We start from the raw sequence: 8908 nt of genomic DNA on the forward strand, positions 1-8908 counted from the left end.
CGGGCGCTAGTGCCTACTAAGCGGTTGTCGACAGATAGGCTTGTCACCAAACAACTATCTTTAACCAGCCTGTTTCCAAACAGTGGTTACTCGCTTCTACAGTGGCTAGCTTGTATCCAAACATTAGTCACCGGGAACATCTAGCTGCAAAGCTAACTCAATCATCTAGCTGGAAAGCTGACACATTTAGCTGGGAAGCTAAACCGAATCAGCTGCAAAGCTGCAATAAAATAATACAACTGGCCAGTCTCCAAACTGCAGTTAAACCATGGCTTCTCGCCCTCCTAACACGGTGGATGGAAAGCTTGGACGGGTGTGCGTTTGCGGGAACAATTTATCTGAGAAAGATACCCACCTCACCTGCAATGAGTGCCTCGGGCTGAGACATGCCCGAGAAGCACTAGCTTCTATGGGTACCTGCGACCACTGCGCACGACTCCCAATGAAAAGTCTCAGACGTTGGCTAGCTCGCCATGTTAGCCTGACAGACGAAGCCCGTTGCGGTCGGAGGCCCCCATTCCTAGCGACCATACCCAAGTAGCCACAGTGGGCGCGAGCACCGACTGGGTTGAAAGGATGGAGCAAGAGGACCTATGGGCGATGACCGAGTCCGAATGCCTGGGGGGCTGCGATGCGATGCCCACGATGAACTTGACTCGGTCGATGGCTCGGACGACACAGTCCTGTTTGAAAAAGGCGGCGGCGACCCGTTCCAACAGGTCGAAGATCCTGGATTGCGAGGAACCCCGCGTGACCCATGCACAGAGGGTGCGAGAGGCGATGACGGCGGTTCCCCGACTATCGGCACGAGCCTACATGATGTGTGCAGGCGCGCTGCCGCCAAGCTGGAAATCCCACGGCCCAACGCTCCGCCCGAAAGGACCGGTTCCCGGTACGAAGGCAAAGCGCGGAGGGACAACTTCTCCCCTTGTTCCCCGAGTGTGTGGAAGAGGCTACCCGCACCTGGTCGCAGCCGTTCTCATCGAAGAGCCCGATCCAGGCGGGAGCCACGCTGGAATGCGTGGACATGGAGGAAAGACTGTTCAAGCTGCCACTTGTGGAGCCGCTGGTCGCTCAACATCTCCACCCGGGTCAGAAAGCCCTTTTCACATCGTCCGCACCGAGCTTCCCGTCAAAGACGGACGGTTTCCAGTCTTCTATGCCCGACAAAGCATAAAAGTCTGTGGCTCTTGGTGTGCGTGCCCTCAATGCATCGTCCATGTTGATGGCGTATCAGGCTGAGCTAAAGGACGAGATGTCAGGATCGGGAGACATAGACCGCAAACTCTGGGACGAGATGTGTGTTGTGACCGACCTATGCCTCCGTCTTCACCGGTGCGCCTTGCAGGCTTCGGGAAGGGCTATGGGCACCATGGTGGCGCTGGAGAGAGCACGCTGGCTACATTTATCCAGCCTCTCTCACCACGAAAAGTCCAGCTCCTCGACGTCGCGGTGGATCCAAAGGGCTTGTTCGGCCCCGCTGTGACCACCATGCAACGCTGCTGTGAGGAAAAGCAATGAGCGGGAAAAGCAAAGGGAGGGGGCATGAGACCTATATTGGATCTGAGAGCGTTGAATACGCATCTCAGAAGATCAGTGGCGTAACAAGGCAACGACGGGCCCGTATGCAGGATGTTCAAGGCGGGCCCCCCCGCCTTGAACATCCTGTTCGTTCGTAGGTAGAACATCCTGTGGTTCGTAGGTCCAGGCGATTGGTTCACCACCCTGGGCCTGGCCGACGCATATTACCATATCCGGATCTACCCCCCGCACAGAAAGTATCTCAGATTTGCCTTTCAAGGGGTGATTTACGAGTTTTCGGTTCTTCCTTTCGGCCTGTAACTAAGCCCGCGAGTCTTTGTGAAATGCAGAGAAAGCCGCGTTAGGTCCACTCAGTACGAAAGGGATTCGTCTGCCAACCTTTATAGACGACTTCCTCCTGGCTGCGAGTCCAGCACAGGATGCAGTTGCTCATATGGAACACATGATGGCACACTTGTCATCGCTGGGGTTCAGGTTCAACTTGAAGAGGAGTGTACTGACCCCTTCTCAGTCAATAACTTTCATCAGGCTGTCTCTGGACTCAGTCCCATTGAGGGCTAGTCTAACACTGGACAGAGTGAAGGCGATGCATGCATGTCTCACTTTGTTTCGCAGGGGAAATTATGTCACATTGAGAGATTGCCCCAGACAACCTGGTCTCACAGGAATCCGTGAAATGACTACGGACGAATAACTCGAAATCCGTGGACACATCACGGAAACACACAGATTTCCGTGATGTGGCCACGGAATTCGCTCCAAAGCAAGTTAATGACGCTGCTGTTCCGTGGCTCACACACGGATCCCCGTTTCAACGAGCGAGTCGACCACGGGGGCTTAACTCAAAACCCGGGGTGGTCTCACTGAAACACTTAAATTGTCCTTGTTGTGTCCACGGAAGTTGCTCCAATGCAAGTAAATGACAATGACAATGATACACACAGATTCCTGTTTCAATCTGTGTGTGTGCTCCCGTTTCAATCTGTGTGTGTGCCACATTTGACCACAGCGGGGGCTTAACTCAAAATCCGTGGTGGTCTGACGGAATCACTTCAATTGTCCGTGATGTGGCCACGGAATTTGCTCCAATGCAAGTAAATGACACTGTTAGTCCGTGGTTCACACACGGATATCGCCGTGTTTCCGTGATGTGGCCAAGGATTTCGAGTTAAGCGTCCGACCGTAGTCATTTCACGGATTCCTGTGAGACCATGTTGCCCCAGACTATTGGGTCTGAAGGCGTCAGCTCTGATGGCGGTTCCCCTTGGCAGGCTGTATATGAGGGGTATTCAACGTTGGGTGTCGAGTCTCGGTCTGGACCCACGAGTTCATACACACCGCCGCATATTTGTTCCAGTAGACGTCAGTGGAAGCATCCGTATATATTTCCTTACACAAGGCGTGCAACTTGGCACGATATGTGCGAGGAAGGTGGTTACCTTTGACGCGTCTCTATGGGGGTGGGGTGCCACCCATGAAGGGCGATCGGTGAACGGCCAATGGAGATCGGAACTGCACTCTGTTCACATCAATGTTCTCGAACTTATGGCAGTGTTCCTGGCGCTGAGACATTTTCTGCCGTATGTAACAGGCGCTCATGTTCTGGTAAGGACAGACAATACGACCGTAGTGGCCTACATCAACAAGCAGGGAGGTTTGCGCTCCCCTCAACTACACAGACTGGCACACAAACTGATCCTCTGGAGCAGCGCCAATCTACTCTCACTCAGGGCAACGCATATGCCTGGAGTGATGAACCACGGCGCAACTTTACTCTCACGAGGGCACCCTCATTATGGAGAGTGGAGACTTCACTGGGAGGTAATGGAACTGATTCGGAACCGCTACGGGTGCCCGTCAGTAGACCTGTTTGAGAACACACAATGTCCCCTGTTCTTCTCTCTGAACCATCCAGAGGCTCGGCTCGGGGTGGACGCATTGGCGCACGCGTGGCCGCACACACTCCTTTACGCATTTCCCCCATTGGCTCTGATAACCCCCACATTAGACAGAGTAAGGAACGAGGGTCTAATTGCTATTCTGATAGCGCCGAATTGGCCTCAGAAACAGTGGTTGGCGGAGATAACGCAAATGCTTTATTCACAACCGCTGCGACTCCCGCTGCGCAGGGATTTGTTATCCCAGGCTCGGGGGAGAATTTTTCATCCCCACCCAGAACGTCTGGCTCTCTGGGCTTGGCCCGTGAAAGGATGAATCTAACGTCATGTGGCCTGCCACAGAATGTTATAATGACCATCCAAAGCGCGAGGGTGCCTTCGACGCGTACTGTGTATGAGGCTAAGTGGCATGTCTTTGAGGATTGGTGTACTTCTACTGATGAAGTCCCCTTCCAGTGTTCTGTTGATACTGTGTTGATATTTCTACAGTCTCTCCTTGACAAGGGGCGGGCGTTTTCTACGCTGAAGGTGTATCTCGCTGCCATATCAGCGTGTCACGTGGGTATTAACGGTAAGACAGTGGGACAGCATCCCTTGGTCTGTCGTTTCCTACGGGGAGCACGTCGTTTGTGCCCTGTGTCAAAACCTATATCACCTGGGTGGGATTTGCCACTGGTGTTGGGGGCTTTATCGGGGCCTCCTTTTGAACCATTGTCAGAAGTGGACGCGACAACGCTTTCCCTTAAGACGGCGTTGCTCAGGCTCTGGGGACTCTAAGGTGTCGCTGCGAACGAACCCGGCGTATATTCTTAAAGTCATGGACATGTCCTACTCGTGCCTTTCCATGGAGTTTAGTGCTTTCTACCCTCCACCGTTCACCTCTGCGGAACAACGCCGGCTGCATACGTTGTGTCCTGTGCGCACTCTCAGAGCTTATGTGTCAAGGACTCTATCGTTTAGGAAAGCGGATCAATTGTTCGTCTCATGGTCCGGCACAAGGGTAAGCCTATCACAAAGCAGCGTTTATCACGCTGGGTTGTTGAGGCTATAGCTTTGGCTTATTCAGCAAAAGGGCTGGAGGCGCCTGTTGGTTTGCATGCGCATTCAACAAGGGGCGTTGCCACGTCGTGGGCCTTGTTTAAAGGGGTTTCGTTGCAGGAGGTGTGCGAATCCGCTTCTTGGGCTTCACCCACTACGTTCATGAGGTTTTACCGACTTGACGCTACTGCGCCTCGCTTGGCTAATGCTGTTTTGAGTGTGAACTCATAGGGAGCGCAGGATGCTCGGTCATGATTGGAATGGTCACCTATCGTTGAGGTTGGCCTGTCCGGCAATACGGGAGTAAACATATCCCATGTGTGAGATACCTCACGATTGCTTGAAAGAGAACTTAAGGTTACGACCGTAACCCCGGTTCTCTGATAGCATGAGTGAGGTATCTCACCGGATTGCCCTTCTTGCGGTGAGCGAGAAGAGGTTGCTGCCTTGAATGACGCTGTACGCACGGTCAGATAGTTATATAGGGGGCTGGCCCCGGGTGCGTCAGACGTGGCCAGCCAATCATGGCTGGCGTAGTGATAAAGTGCTTCTGAGGGATACGCAGGGAGGCGTACCCATATGTGAGATACCTCACTCATGCTATCAGAGAAGCGGGGTTACGGTCGTAACCTTAAAGGGGTAGTTCGGAATTTTGGACATAGGGCCTGATTCCCAAGTGAGCATTGGTATTCTTTATCACTGGAGACAGTTTTCAACACATTTCATTCAGTCCTTCTAGTTGCAGAGTTCGCTCGTGCTAGGCTAGCGCACGGCAACGGGCAATGCTAGCCTGCTAATAAAAACAGTCTTACCCACTCCACAGTACACCCGAGGTAAATCAATTATAACGCCAGACTATAGATTTAAATGTCTGTGTTGATAGAATAATGTTAGAAATAAAACTAACCTTGCATCGCATGAATCATCGAGGGACTACTTTCTCAGCAGAAGCGGAATTTTACTATGCGCCGGTTAGTTTTGTAACCGAATCACGACAGAAGAACGTAAACAGAGAAGCGTGGGACAGAAGCGCAATTGAAGGACTAGGCAACATGGTTGTTCAGTGTGCTTTTAGAAATTGTAGAAATAAACGCTACAGATGGGCACCACAAAGTTTCCACCAATTTCCAGTGCGAGATCCAGAAAGGACTCAACTGTGGCTTGTTGCTGCTGGCTTGGACATCAAAACACCGGCTCGTACATGTACGGTTCGTTGGATACAACAAATTCCTCATAATCGTCTTCAAAAGCAGATGCATCGCTAAGTCCTCCAAACGTGGCCATATCTTGTTCATTGAATACGCTAATAGAATTCCTTCGTTCGCTGTACTCTGTGTTTGTAGCAATGACAGCGGCAGGTAAAAAAACTAGAGCCGGTAACCTAGGCATCAGTCCGCCGCTGCCGTAGCCTACTACCAGGAATATAACACTGCTGCTGAGACCCAGCAATTCCCTCAAAATGCAATGCAAGGTTGGTTTTATTTCTAACATTATTCTATTAACAGACATTTACATTTATAGTCTGTCGTTATAATTGATTTACCTCGGGTGTACTGTGGAGTGGGTAACACTGTTTTTAATAGCAGGCTAGCATTGCCCGTTGACGTGCGCTAGCCTAGCACGAGCGAACTCTGCAACTAGAAGGACTGAATGAAATGTGTTGAAAACTGTCTCCAGTGATAAAGAATACCAAAGCTCACTTGGGAATAAGGCCCTATGTCCCAAATTCCGAACTACCCCTTTAAGATTCTACCAATGTCTAAACAACATCGATATCCACATATAAAGCATTAAGTGTGAATCACCCTCAGGGTAGAATCTCCTGATATACTTATGTGGCAAAAATTTGTGAAAACAGCTTATAGGTAGAAAATTATTATGCTTGCTTCATAACGTAAGGAGGAAATTATTATGCTTGGTTTAGTCCGTAATAGGGGAACCAAAATGTTATACGTTGTAACATTATAGGCTAAATGTTATTATATTATGTGCTCAGATATTTGTTACATTATTGACTGGGGTTTCCACATTATTGCTATGGGTTTAATTACAACTAGAGGTTGGGTGGAAACTCTAGTAATAATAATAATAAATGGGACTTATATAATGCTTTTCTAGGACTCAAAGTCGCTTTACACTGAGGGACAGTGGTGGTAAAGGGTAAAGTACATTTATGAGGACAATGGAGGATTCTGTTAAGCAAGGGCACTTAGTTTTAATGCCCACTGATTTGCAAGTGTAGTGTGTGTTTGTGTGTGGGTCCTTGCGTGTATGTTTCCTCGCCTGCCACTTTACTCTGTGAATGCTGAGTTACCATGGGAACTATTTGACACTGCGACAGCGTCGTGATATTACCCTTTATTCTCAAACGGAGAGGGAAAATACAGCACCACTCGTACATGAGTGGTCATTGGACTTTTCCCTGCAGTTCAGAGAGCTTTGAAAAGCTGGGCTGTAAGTCAGCATCTTGTGGGGTTAATAAAAGATTAATCTTTTCAAGTTTGACTTTAGATATGGTGAGTTGGACCAGTTTAAAGATGAATCTCCTACCCGTATGGCGAAAAGTACAACATTTGTTTTGATACATGCATGTGTCTCCATCTCGATCGCCGGTGCTCTCTATTATGCTAATGGATAATTTTCCTCACCACGTCATGTGACTTCAAAAAAAAACAAAATGTCTCAGATCAAGTACTGAGGGGTTTTGGGATAATTATCGTCACACAACAAAAACCAAAAACAATACATTGGAGGCGTTTCTGGCAGTGTCAACATTAGAGAGATTGTGCTTTTATCTCATGCAGTCAATTTCAGGACACCATGATATCCCGCTTTCTGTTGGAGGCTCCGGGGTCAGCCCAGAGAGAATTTGGCCTGGTTACTGCAATGTCATTGTAGAAGCAGGACACCATCAACTGAAATCTACACGCGTACTACAAACAAACGCACACACACGCAAACACAGATGTCTCAAAGTTTGAATGTGGATCCTGATGAACACAAATGACAGTGCTTCTGTGCCTGCATGCCACAATGACCAATAACACACACACACACACACACACACACACACACACACACACACACACACACACACACACACACACACACACACACACACACACACGCACACACACACGCACACACACACGCGCACACACACACGCGCACACACACACACACGCACTCACACACATTATAAGCTGGGGAGCTTGCACCTGAGGCCCCTGACCCACATAGGGCTGGGCGCGGTGTTCCCCTTTCCCGCCTGGCCATGTGTCCTTAACTCCGACAGGCTGCAGTGGGGGCTCTTCCTGCAGAAACACCTGAGATCATTCATGCGCTGTCCATGCAGCAGCACCATAACACCGATGAATGCACACATGCAAACTCACTCATACACATGAGCTTGTTCCGGATACACGCGCACACCAAAAACACACACTCGCACATGGCTTACACACGTGGCCGATGGAAAGCTGGTTCCTAAGATAGACTGTTAGCTGCTCTTGTTTTCCGTCCGCTGACATACATTCTATTCTTGCTCTCTCTCTCTCTCTCTCTCTCTCCTCCATTCTTGCTCAGTCCTTTCTAACACACACCGAGCAGGGCTCTTTTCTATTCCTCCTCCACTCCTGCCATTTACTTCTTTGGTTGTATTTTCCCAGGCGCTTTGAACACTCTCGCTCTTTCTATCGTACACACATCTATTAGTCTCTCATATTCTGATTCTCATCTTCTCTCTCTCTCTCTCTCTCTCTCTCTCTCTCTCTCTCTCTCTCTCTCTCTCTCTCTCCCCCTCTCTCCCTCTCTCCCTCTCTTTCTATATATACAGTATCTATATATATCTATATAGATATCTCTCTCTCTCTCTCTCTCTCTCTCTCTCTCTCTCTCTCTCTCTCTCTCTCTCTCTCTCTCTCTCTCTCTCTCCCTCTCTCCCTCCTCCCTCTCTCCCTCTCTTTCTATATATACAGTATCTATATATATCTATATAGATATATCTCTCTCTCTCTCTCTCTCTCTCTCTCTCTCTCTCTCTCTCTCTCTCTCTCTCTGTCTCTCTCTCTCTCTCTCTCTCTCTCTCTCTCTCTCTCTCTCTCTCTCTCTCTCTCTCTCTCTCTCCCTCTCTCCCTCTCTCCCTCTCTTTCTATATATACAGTATCTATATATATCTATATAGATATATATCTCTCTCTCTCTCTCTCTCTCTCTCTCTCTCTCTCTCTCTCTCTCTCTCTCTCTCTCTCTCTCTCTCTCTCCCTCCCCCTCATATCCACAGACAGCTGGGCTGTGAGGTGCTACCCCCCCCCCAAACAGCCCAATGCTCCCCTCCCCTCTCTTTCTCCCTCTCTCCCTCCCTTTCTTTCTTCTCCAGCGCCTACATATCATCCCTCCAGTTGACTAATTAGCATTGAAGTGCTGTTCAA

Source organism: Gadus macrocephalus, chromosome 3 (genome assembly GCF_031168955.1).
Source record: "Gadus macrocephalus chromosome 3, ASM3116895v1".
In the NCBI taxonomy this organism is placed as follows: Eukaryota; Metazoa; Chordata; class Actinopteri; order Gadiformes; family Gadidae; genus Gadus; species Gadus macrocephalus.